The sequence below is a fragment of the Lissotriton vulgaris genome, chromosome 11 (genome assembly GCF_964263255.1).
Source record: "Lissotriton vulgaris chromosome 11, aLisVul1.2, whole genome shotgun sequence".
Taxonomy (NCBI): Eukaryota; Metazoa; Chordata; class Amphibia; order Caudata; family Salamandridae; genus Lissotriton; species Lissotriton vulgaris.
Window position 1 is genome coordinate 166,459,694 of NC_141699.1, and position 12,669 is coordinate 166,472,362.

The 12,669-nt window shown below is 49.3% G+C and overlaps 1 protein-coding gene across 3 annotated transcripts in view; it reads left to right on the forward strand.

The window, feature by feature from the left end:
* The window catches only part of SH2B3 (SH2B adaptor protein 3), a 657,750-nt gene that overhangs the window by 114,991 nt on the left and 530,090 nt on the right, over positions 1 to 12,669 (forward strand). For all 3 annotated transcript variants that reach the window (XM_086943034.1, XM_086943032.1, XM_086943033.1), the window contains one exon: positions 1,978 to 2,067. The gene's annotated coding sequence lies outside the window, so the exon portion shown is untranslated. The remainder of the gene's footprint in view (positions 1 to 1,977; positions 2,068 to 12,669) is intronic.

Below are 12,669 nucleotides of genomic sequence, written 5' to 3' on the forward strand. Positions count from 1 at the left end.
GACATTTTTGGGCTCAGGACCCTGCCGCGTCGGGAATTGAACCCTGGTCCCGGGCCAGACCTCTGCATCAGGGTCTGCCGCTCTAATCAGTGAGCCACACTCCTCCATCTACAAACACGAACCATAATGCAGAGAACTTGTCACCACTATCCCACAGCTCCCCTCGCACCGTATCCACTGAGAAGTGTAGTGGGAATGCACTCTTAACAGCACAGCAACGCTCGGGTAGGTCGAGCTTAATTAAGTTTATTGTATGCTTTTCATATTACCTTCTTATTAGCCCTGTGCAATGTAATATGTGACTAATATTTCTAAATGTATCACTGCAATACGTGATTGTAATGAAGGATTGGGGGGATGGTTTGTATAAGTTTACCGCTGGAAGCATTGTAATGTGTTGTGATTGTGTGTTGTAAGAAATAAAATCAATGAAATATATTCAACAAAAAATAAATGTTTCTGTCAGGAAATTCTCATCCTCCTTCAATTGTGATATTTATCCACATCAGGCTATTCTAGGCTCTCGTGCTCTTGGAAGCCCTCCGAAATGTTTTAGAAAGTCCTGCACCCCTACCACCTTTTGAAATCTAAGGGTTTTGGAACTTTTTCATGTCCAGTATAGCAAATGCTAATTGGGGGAACTAGGCCCAGCACAGGAAGCAGAGTATGTCAGCCATCTTGGTTACAGCCACCCTTCCAAACCGACCAGAGATTAACAGTTTCTCCTGCTTGTTTGTGCCATTAAAATTTAAAGAGCCTTGTATAACTATAGTATGTCTAAAATGAAAATATTGTACCCTGTGCATCGCCCAATGAAGCCTCTAATGTCCCTTCTATTCCTTGGCATCCAGCTTTGGTAGATTTGAGTTCATATTGTTGGTTTCTTCAGTGCCAGTAACCCACTAGTGTCAAAACCTCTTAAGATACACCAATAATATAATTTCTCAAAGTAGATATTCTTAGAAACCTACAAAACAGCCTGTGTAAAACTCTACGCAGTAACTGGGCATTTTCTTTTTTTACTTATTGCTGTTCTCTGAAGATCTATAACCGATTGGATTAATATAGTTGATTACAGTGACTTGTTTCACAAAGAGCATAGACCTGGATACTGGATAGATACAGTGTCGTACTGACATGGGAGCAACCTGGTGTCAATACCTACAGAAAATGTTATCCTGCAACAGTGTACCCATGGTTTTCATCACAGATTTGTACAAATTGTGCTCAGTGGGGGTTGCAGGGGGGACCGACGAGGGTTGTTTTCGCACCTGCAATTTTCTCGAGTTCTAATCTAAATGACATTCTACTGGCAAAACAGGCATTCAGAGGAGTCGTATTGTAAAATTGGTCAGAAAGACTATTCCCACAGTTAGGTAAGACCTTTTGATTTTACTAAATGTCTATAATGTACTTACCTACAGAGGCTTTCTGTTAGTCTTTTGTTTAGTGGCCTGCTATTGGTCACATTTTAAGCCTGCCCACTACAACATGCAGCATAAGTCAGTGGGTCAGCCCATTTCAGCCACTGGCTAATTTCACTGTGAGTGACCACATTTTCCCTTTCTCAAGGAGCACACCCACATACAAATTAATTCCCATACAATCTGAGTGTTTTGAGTGCCGAATATTTTCCCTTTTAGCCAAAGCTGTGTTTTTAAAAATAAAAATTGTTACCCAAGCAAACGGTGACCGAGACAAAAGGGTGCCAACCAATGCGAGGCCTATTGGCTTTGGCAATGCTTTTTCCCCATTGGGAACCCTAATCTGGCACATGCAACAGACTCGGTGCTGTGCATAAACCATATTTCTGTGGTTTTAGCCCCAACTTCACTGTGGAACTCTGGAATAGGCACGTAAGCCCAAGGTTTATAAAGAACTTTGTGATGTGACCATATTTGCACACCTATGTTTGCTGTTAGGCCTGTCTCTGAGAATTTTCTTTAATTTTGTGTGCCTGAATTTTCTTTGTTAAAGGTACCCAAGAGGAAGAAAGTTTGTTCTTTCAAACGTATTTGGGAAATCAAGATGCGTCGGAACATTTCAACTATGAATGAAATATAAAAGGTAAGTCAAAGCTGCGATTCACTCTATTAATTTAATGGCCTATGCTTCATTTATTTATTTTTAGATTTCTTTGCTTTTGGGCTCCAGTGCACCTCTTCACAAAACTGTAGTGTTGCATGCAGTACTTAGCCTGCAGTTTGGTAGTAAAAAATACTACAAGGCCTATTCTTTAATGCAAAAAGCCATGGGGATGTACCAAGGTGTTTGGGGTTGTTACCCAGGCTAGACAAATGAGCTTCCATTTTCCCTTTGCCAGCTGTGTTACATAGTTTGTAAACCACTAGAGAGGAACTAACTATGTGCTTCTTTTGGGTTAGTTCACAGTTTGCAGCTCCTTGCTGTGGTTTTGAGGGGAGGCACAAACGATTCTATGGAATCTTGGTGAGCTGTATGTGAGGGTGGCACTTTACACCCATAAAAGGATTTGCTTGTCTCCTTCAAATTCAAGCTGGTCGCGGGTCTGCTGTACCAACCAGGTTCATCCTGACCAAAGATGTTAACTTCTGACTTGGTCCTTTAAGCTTCAGTCCACATCAGAAGTACACTTCTAAAGGGGAGGCACTTAGTCTCACAGAGTGTAGTCAGAGGCAAACAGCAGGGTCCAGACTAGCCCCAGTTGCAACTGGACAGCTGCAGGAAAGGCTTCTTGTAGCTTGTTGTATGCCTGTAGCTTGAATAGGTAATCAGCCTTTTGATCCTAGAGTTTTTGTCTTTGCCCTGGGTACACGAGAGAGCAGATCCAGTTGTTCAGATCTTCTCTCAGGTCACAGACAGTAGGTCCAGTCCTCTTACGTTCTTCCTCCGGTTTAGCAGTATTCTGAAGTGGGTACCTGGAGTTGCCACATTTTTACTTCACACTAGCTAGTGGGTTGGATTGACTCCTGGACATGCCCTAACCAATGGGGTAAATGTTCTCAGGCCAACCATACCCACTTTGGACATTTTCAAGATGACAGAAATCTTCCGCCACTTTAAACGCCTTGGGCAGTGGGGATTGGGAGTGTGTGGGGAATGTATTCAGGTAATCCAAGTGTCCTGCCTCATCTAACATTAAAATCCAGTTTGAGGCAGCTGCTCCACCTACAATAAACCTTGAGACAGAAGCCTTGTAGGACATAGGCAGACTTCTTCAGCAACTAGACGGTGGATACACAAGAATTGTCTTGGCATCCTGTTCTCTACTCTTTCATTTGTGCATTTGTGCCACAGGTGTTCTGTGTAAAGGCAGCAGACTTTCTGAGCAAAATAGAACACTGTAGCGTAAAATAAAATGCTCACAGTCCCCACCCTGCATATTCTGTGTGGTTAGAAGGCATCCTCTCTGCTCATTCAGATCAGCTTATTGTTTGCCCCTGGGTTGCATTTCACACATAGTTCCGGATAATTACTGACTGAGAGTTGGCAGAGCATTATGCTAAATGGCTTTCTAACACATCAGGCAGGTATAGGGTAATTTTCTAAAACTTACTTTTCCTTAATCTTTATTAAAAATCTGACATCACCATTGAATGTAATTTTTCATACCCTATTTTTCTAGCTAGACCTATTCCTGAGATTCAGTATTAGGATTTTCATTATCCAGTTTTGTACTTAGAAGAGCTAAACCTGCCATTGTGAGAAATAGTTTTTGGATGATAGTCGCTGTAAGAAGATGTTAACATTTCATTTTTACATGTCCTACTTTTAAATACCATGCCCCCTGTCTTGTGGGCTTCAAGGCCTACATAGGGGTGATTTATTAATATTTAAAAAGGTGGTTTTCACTTGTCAAACGTTTTGTTTTGACAGGTTGAATTCCAGTTTTAACACTGCTACTGTCTGGCTACACAGGGTAGGTCTGAAGCCATGTTTGCATTACCACTGTAGAGAATAGCACAATAGGTGGTGGAGTCCACTAGTAGCATTTAACTTTCAGGCCCTGGGTAAATTTTGTACCATATGAAGGAACATCAAGGCACATTAAAAATACCAGTTGGGAGTATGCCAATTTGATCATATTTAAAAGGGCTTTACAGGCACTTTACTACTGGATAGTACGGGTGATGTGCCCAAAGTTCTAAAGGCTTTGATTGATCCAGCCATCACGCTGACCAAAACGGGACCCATCGTTTCGTCCCTACACGATTACAATAGCGGTTCCTCGTGAAGATGCCTAAAGTCCTAAACTTGGTAGCAGAAATAAGCTCCGCATAGATACCATGCCACAATGTGACCCACGCAAATAAGCAGGCCGTGTTCAATATGGAAACATTCTTCCTTATCTGTTTTTTTACAACATGTGCATTCCCCCCCCCTTTTTTTCTCTTTACAGGGACCACAATAGGTCAACCTTTTTTCCTCACGCTTCACCAAGGGCCCACTCAAGCCCAGAAGCACAACTTAGTAGCTTATTTTTGCTACCAAGTTTAGGACTTTAGGCATACTACATTTATTTACAATTGAGTATTGTCAGTAGGGACCATTAGAGGTCCTGAGGAGTAAGCAGGAGGGGTCTGCTTACGAAACATGTCATGTCGACCAAGTAAATAACATACTCCGTTCTACTTTCATTACCCCTTTTTACTGTTCCCAGCCAGAGAAGTTAATAAATTGTTTTTTTCTACTAGCCAGGGAATTTTTAATTTTCAATTTTTTCACTACTACACTTAACTAGGTCCCTACCCCCTATCACTTATCACTATCCTCACACCACACATAGCCTATCGTCACTATACAAAGTGCTCCTGCGTAGTTCGTAGGTCGTAGCACGCCCCGCCTCGCTGAGGGACGGGAAAACCCCTATGATGAAGCATGACACTATGGGATTCATTGTGTGTGAGGGGTATTTTAAAAGCACATAGTGCTCTCCTTTTGCCACCCGCAAAGAGAGCTTTCCCCACTTCCCCAATACCAGGTCTTTATAGCCAACAAAAACTAAAAAATATTCACTCCCCACATTGATAGAATCTCATTGGTTATGTGTAGTGGTTATGTAATCTACAACGCTTGCCCAAAAGCGCCTAATTAAGGGGCAGTCCCAGGCTAAGTGTAGAAAGTCTGCCCCCTTTGTGCTACATCTGGGGCAACTGTACCCTCTGCTCTCCGAATAACGACTCAACCAAATCGGAGTGAGGGAGGTTCGGTGCGGGAAATTAAAATGAATTAGTTTAAAGCGTGCATTACATGATACCTGACGCGTCAAAGCTCCTATGCGCTTACGCTGCCCCTGGTCCAACGGCGAACCCAAATCAGTCTACCAGGCCGGAGGGACCGGCGGAACAGAATCACATCTCATGGCTGTGTATTGCACGGAGATCAACCAGCGTCCCCTGCCGCACGTCAAAAGAATATGTAAGGTGTGAATCATTGGGGGTGCCTCTGGACACTGAGGCCAGACTGATCGTATTATGTTGCGCAGCCCGTGGTAATGTACATACTGTCCCCCGCTTAGGCCACAGGTCTCCTCTGCCTGTTCATAAGTCAGGAAGGTCTCTGTGGGGTACAAATCAGCCAGGACCTCACAGCCCCCCTCCCTCCATTCACGGAAGAACATATGTTGTTCCATCGCTACCATGGGTGCCAATATCCAGATCGGGAGTTCCCTATGAGAGGGCGCCGATCGTAGGAGTCTTTCTATGAAGCGTTGCCAAACATCCGCCGTGTGCCTTACAACGTAGGGCAAGGTATGCTTTGTCCCCTTCCCCTGCATGAATGTCACCTGTAACTCCGGCACCGTTGCTCTACCGGCCAGCAGCCGTGTCTCCCACACATCGGCATCAGCGAACCATCTGGCAGCTGGTTGCAGCTGCGCCGCATAATAGTATAAATCAAAGCGCGGGGCTTCTAGGCCTCCCTCCTCATAGGAGCGCACAACAGTATGGAGAGCCACCCTGCTGCGCCGACCCGCCCACAGCAGGGATGTGAGCTGCGTGTTCAGGGTCCTAAAAATCCTCGGGGGGGGGGGGGCGGGGGAAGAGAGAGGACAGCGTATTTTGAAGGACATAAAGTGTCCTGGGCAGCATTACCATCTTGGCGAGGGCCAGGAGGCCCATCAGAGAACGGCAGGGTGTTCCAAAAATACACAGATTGCTGCAGGGACTTAATCACCCGAGCAATATTGCGTGCCACTAATTGGGTCTCTGTAGAGGCCACTTGAATACCTAAATAACGAAAGCCCTCCCGTTCCCAGCTTAGCCCCAACTCCGGCAAGTCCTCCAGGGGCACAGACTCAAGACCCGACAGCGGAAAAATCAGGGACTTGCTGCAGTTAAGCCTCAATCCAGACGCCTCGCCAAACCGGTCCAGATGATGCAATAATATCAGAAGTGCCTCCCTCGGGCCTTCAAATAAAACAGGGCGTCGTCCGCATACAGAGATATAACGTTACAAGTGTCTCCCACCTGGATTCCCCACTGCAACATCTCGGAGCGAATCCTTACGGCAAAGGGCTCTATGGCCAGTGCAAAAAGCAGTGGCGAGAGGGGACACCCCTGTCGTGTGCCCCGTCCCAACAGCCACTCCTCTGATCTTGCGGCGCCCAGGCGAACCCTGGCCCGAGAGAAGCTATATAGGATACGAATCCAACAGCAAACATTAGGACCCAGGCCCATTGCCCTTAGAACCTCCTGCAAATAACCCCAATCGACTGTATCAAACGCTTTGGCGAAGTCGATGGAAACCAGAACAGTCTGTTCCTCACTACCCTGTACTTCATGTTTAAAGTGATTCAAGCGCCGCAAGTTCATAGCGGTATTGCGCCCTGGAATAAACCCACATTGGTCTGGGTGTACCAAATGCTCCATAAAAGGTGCCAGACGGGTAGCTAATAGCTTGGTCAAGATCTTGATGTCCGTATTGATCATAGTGATCGGGTGATATGAGGAGGGATCATGTTTGTCACCCCCCCCCCCCGGTTTGAGGATCATACAAATTTCCCCCGTGACATACTCTGTGGGCGAGACCCGTTCTCAAACGCTTCTAAAAAGACTTGTAATAGGAGACAAGACAGTGTACACCCAAACTCCTGATAAAATTCCGGTTGAAACCCATCACTTCCAGGCGATTTAGCACGGGGCAGGCGGGCGAGGGCCGCTCGTACCTCTGGTAGCGTCAGGGCACCATCCAGGTCCTCACGGGCTGACTCAGAAAGGGTCGACAGGGACAATCCCTGTAAATAAGGGAGATAAGTCGCTACGGAATTCTCGGGGTCTGCGGTATAGACTGGTTGTAAGTGGGACTGGAGAACCCCTAAGATATCTCGTTCCGAATGGATGATGTCCCCGTTCAGGTCCAGCAGGGCTACAATACCCTCGGGGGTCCTTCCTAATGATCCAAGCCAAGAGCCGTCCCAACTTGTCTCCCTCCCTATTCAGTCGCTGCCTATATTGGCCCAGTGTGTATTTATCGAGCAGATCATGGATATCATGTACCTGAGTTCAGGCAGTATGCTCCTCCTTCCCCTGTAGGGCATCAGGGGCCACCGAGGTTTGAGCATGTAGGGGCGTTTCCTCTGTCATCTGGAGATCCTGGAGGAGCTGTTTCCGGACTCCATAAGTGAGTCCCATGCAGGCCCCCCTCGCCACCTGTTTTAGGGCCTCCCACTTGGTGGCCAGGGAAATTTCTCCCACCTCCCAATTGAGTTCCACGTAGTCCCCAAGGGCTGGTTCCATGTGGGCTCTCCCTGCCTGATCCCGGAAGATATCCACTGGAAGCCTCCAAGACCGTGGATGAATAACTGTTTGTTGTTCCCTACTTCACCGAGCAGGCGACCGGAGAGTGATCAGACAGGAAACTGGCCTGGTGAGTAACCTCAATGAACATATTAGGCTCTGCATTCGCTACTAATACCCTATCTAGGCGACTGTATGTATTGTGGGTGGGGGAAAAACAGGTATACACTTTCTACGTCGGGTTCTTCTGGCGCCATATATCCACCGCCCCTATGTTGTCCATGACCTCCTTAAGCTGTGCAGTCATATGGGGTTTTGTGCCCACTCTGGGCGGAGACCTATCAAGGAGTGGGTCAACAACACAATTAAAATTCCCGAACCAAAGGACCGGGGCCTCCAGATCATGTACCAGGACATCCTGAAGGGCCTGAAAGAAGATGGGTCATCTGTAGTCTGTGCGTAAGTGTTCAATATGACAATTTCCCTACTATCTAGTGTCGCCCTAAGGAGCAGGTATCGACCGTGTATGTCCGCTTCCACATACTGAATAGCAAACGGGACCCCAGGTGCCACCCAAACCAGTACCCCTTTTGGCATAGGTAGAAAAGGATGAATGGAACAGCTGGGCCGCCACTTTTTCCCCAACCTCTGTGCTCCCTCATCCTCCAGATGGGTCTCCTGGAGGCATGCAATTGATACTCCATGTCTACGAAGAAAAGAAAGAACCCTATACCTTTTCGTGCACGTGCCCAGCCCCCTCACTTTCCAGCTAATAAACTTATACCCCATGTCTGACAATGTAGTCTACCCCACCACAATGCTCTGTCCATAGTGTACGTCCCAGCCAGTGCCTGAAATGTAATACATGTGATGCCTAAAACATTCCCTTTCAACAAACCCTTCCAACTGCCCCTCCACCCCCCTCCCACGAGCAATATATTTGCAACAACAAAACTTGCCAATATGCCCATCCCATGCTGGTGCCAGGACGTGCACAGCCACCCCATGTGCCCAACAGGGGTAATCCTCGCACAAATGGAAAAAAGAAGGAAAAAACTCCTCCCCCCACCCGACTCTCGGCAAGGTCAACTATCACAATATTAGTACAGGTTCAAACTGTCTTGCGTAATGAGGAAAACACACCATCTCCTGCCCACCCCCCTTCCTCCCCCCTACCTCTGTGCTCCCCACGAAGAAAGGAAGACTCCCCCTTGCATTATCCTGAGTGCATGCTCCCACTCAGGGGGGGCCTATCAAAGCAGGTCAACAACACTTGCAGCATACAATCAATACAAAACCAGACTATCCCCTCAAGGCGGGCCGTCGAGTCCAGCAACTGGGCCCCCGCATCTCAGGGATCGTAACACTGGTAGGGGATATGTCTTCAATAGTGGTCTGCAGGGTGTCCGGGACCAGTACCTCTCCTGGTGGGGAAGTCTTGGATAACGCCGTCAAATCTCCCGTCTCCGATGATTCCAAGCGAAGGGCCCCATCATCCCCCACAGTCACACGTCGCCTCTCCTCGCGCTCCGCTTTGTCTGAGCGGCGTCTTTGTCTGGTGCGTCTCCTCGGTGGTCGTGTCCCCCAAGTGCCGCGGGCCCCCCTCGCTCACCGGGGGGGAAGGCATCCCCCCTGATCTCCAGCCACTCCCAGACTTCTTCCGGGGTGTCAAAGAAATGCGCCTTCCCCTGCGACAGTACTTAAGCTTGGCCGGGTAGAGCAGCATATACTGTAGGTGGATCTCCGAAGCTTCTGTTTAACTGCCAAAAAGGACTTCTGCTGCTCCTGTACCTGTTGGGTGTAATCCGGATAAATGGAGACCCTGGCATTCTCATAGGTTAGTTCTGCAGCCTCCCTCGCCGCCCTCCGGATGCAGTCTCTATCTCGATAATTGAGAATCTTGGCAATGAGGGCTCGTGGGGGCGTCCCCGGTCTTGGTGGCGGATCCAACGCCCTATGGGCCTGCTCAATGACAAAGACCTCCGACAACCCCGACTGGCACAGTGACGTACGAATCCAGTGCTCCAGAAAGCGCTCCGCATTACCCGCTTCCGCTCGTTCCGGGATACCAAGTACCCTGATATTACTGCGGCGCGCCCTCCCTTCCGCATCCTCTGCTCTCCACTCCAGAGCCCCCGTCGCGGCCGTAAGTAGTGAGACTGTCTTTTTGAGGGACGCCAGCTCTCCTTGCAATTGTTCAATGTTTCCCTCCGCATCAGAAACCTTATCTGCCACCTTTCGTAGGTCAGTCCGCAATAAGTTCACATCAATAGACACCGTTTCTATCTGTCGCTCCAGGGCCGAGTGAGATCCCTGGATCGCCTTCAGCAGCTCTGCACAGGAGGGCTCGTCAGGAGCCTCAGCCCCCTTGTCCTGCCCCGACTGGCGTGTGATCCGCTACGAGGGGAGCCGCTGAGTGGTATACTGCGTTATGGTATTGGGCTGCGAGGCACGAGACATCTTATCCTTACGCATTGCAAGTCTCTAATAGACACCCTCAAAGGCCCCGCGCTTATATCAATAAGCCTCAAGCAGCTAACTTGTCGCAGCTCCTTCCAAGGGACACAGTGACCCACCGCCATGGCAGCTCCCGACGTCACAGACCCTGCACAGTGCCCCTACAGTTCCGGGAATGAAAGGAGCCCAACTCGGACGGGTCAGTCCTCCAGAAGGGCCGAGATCGCCACGCCCTCCACGGCACCATCACACCACCTCACCTTCCTTCGTGGGCAGGTGTCACCAGGTCTCAGTCTCTCTTCAGGATTCCAGCCCACGCAGGCGGGCCCCAACAGCAGCGTGGCCCTCCTGCATCAGACCACAACTCCCAGGGGCAATCTCGCAGGGGCCAGCAATACAAGCTGCATTTCAGGCACCGGCACCAGTGGGCACGATCCCCACCTCTGGCTCCCCCGCCTAGCCAGGCAGGGCGACCGGCACTCTCATTCGCTCCCAGGTCTCAGTCTGCAGCGAACTCTTCTCAGGGGCGCGATCCACTCACCCCAATGTCCAGGGCACTCAGGATGCAACCTGTCTGGACCCCAAACCCGGTCTCTGAGGATTTCGGCCTCGCAGAGCTCAAAGCCACCTCCAGGCTTGGCGACCTCCCCAGAGCGCGGTGCACGCAGGAGGGCCCGATGGCGGTGGGTACCTCCCGCCCCAGATCTCCTCCAAGTACAAGCCGCAGGCCTCAGGCCGCATAGGCCGCCCGTCCCGATCTTCTGTGAGAGGGGCCCTAGATGGCAGTGGGCCCCTCCTCTGCGGGAGCACCTCACCCGGTTCGGAGCCCGATGGCTGTGGGCCTCCGAGGTGCAGCCCCTCGCCGTCCCGCGGGTCCAGGCCGCAGATCTCGGCCTCACAGTGTGCCGGTCCCGCCCCCACACACGCGGGCTAGCGCCTGAGCCCCACACCAGGCTCTGCCGCAGGGGCAGCCCACGAGTCTGAACGGGAGGACCCTAACTGCAACGGGGACCTCCCCGGACAGCTCGCGCTCAAGGGGGTCGATCCAGGAGGCCCAAGAAGGGCGAGCCAGGTCCTCCGGTGTAGTGCCAGCCGGCGCAGCGATCACTCTGGGCGCCCCCGCAAAGTCCGTTGGCCGCACCCGCCACCTCCCTCAAGTCGAGGCCCCGGATGGCAGCGGGCCTCACTCCCACAGCGGTGTGCCTGTGGCGCGGGGGCCGCGGCGTCCGTCGGCGCTGCAATCGTAGGCCGCCCTCTTCAGGCGAGAGTATGCCTCAGGCCCCGGCCTCTCGTAGATCCAGCACCGCCTCCTCAGCACCCAGTCCGATTTCGCCGCTCTCACCCCTAGACTTTAGCTCGGAGATTACTGCAGGATTGGGCCCAAAGTAAGCGAGATTCTTGTCTCGAGATTCTTGTGTCTCGTCAACGCTAACAATGAGCCTGGAAAGGATCTGTTTTACAGGATTTCTTTGTCGGCCCGCCGGGAGCCGAAGGCGCCTATGTCCTGTCGGCCATGCTGCTTGGCCACGCACCCACAATGATTGCGTTTACTGGATCTATTCTTTTCTCATCCCAGACCGCGACCTGCAAATGTGAAGTGCTGCAAGAAACGCTTAAGGTTACCTTCAGAGAAAGGGGGGGGGGGAGGGGCATATGGCTCCTTTTCTTTGCCAACCCGTAGCATTCTTTCTCCATTTGAGTTTTTAGATGAAGTTCTAGTTTTGTGTGTGAGGGCCAACAGGAACGTTAAATCGAAATACGTGACTTTATCTTTTTAGCATCGTTCCCTCTTGTGTTTAGAAAGAGAAGTATCTCAATGAAGTAAGTATTAATGCAAAGCCATAGACGCACCAAGCCATACAATGTTCAGTCCTGTGATTTTTCAGAATAACGTCTTCATATGATTATTTTTTATTTGTTTTTATTATTGTTCCTTTTAAAAAAAATGTGTAGTCTTGTTATGAACATTGTAGAATGATGGTTCCAATTAAAGTGTGGTTTTCATCATTCATCTTTAAGATTGAAACCTTATGGGGCCTGAAACCCTTCATTACTAGGACATGAGTACCTGGGAGTGTGAAGGCTGTGGTACCTTTCAACATAAAAGGTTCAGAACGGTGATCCTCTGTTTCACTCCCCAAGTTAACAACTGGCAGTCCTCTGTCTTTCATTACTGGTCAGATTTTTTGAATGTATTGGAGAACACTGGAAAGGAGGTAAAGAAAGAATTCCCTTATTTGTGAAAAAAACGTCTTCGAACTGTATAGTTGCAGATTGTTTCCTGAATCTTTCTTGTGCAGTTGTTTCTTGTGGTCGATGTTAACAGGTAAAGATACCTTCCAATGCTTAAGTTGCTTACTTTTGGGCCATGAAGACCTGGGTTCTAATCATGGCATCGGTACTTTATATCAAGTGTAATTACTGGTAAAATAATTGCATCCTCCACTGCCTCAGTGTTTGAATAAACGTAGTGTAAAAAGGTCAAAGGTAAAACTGT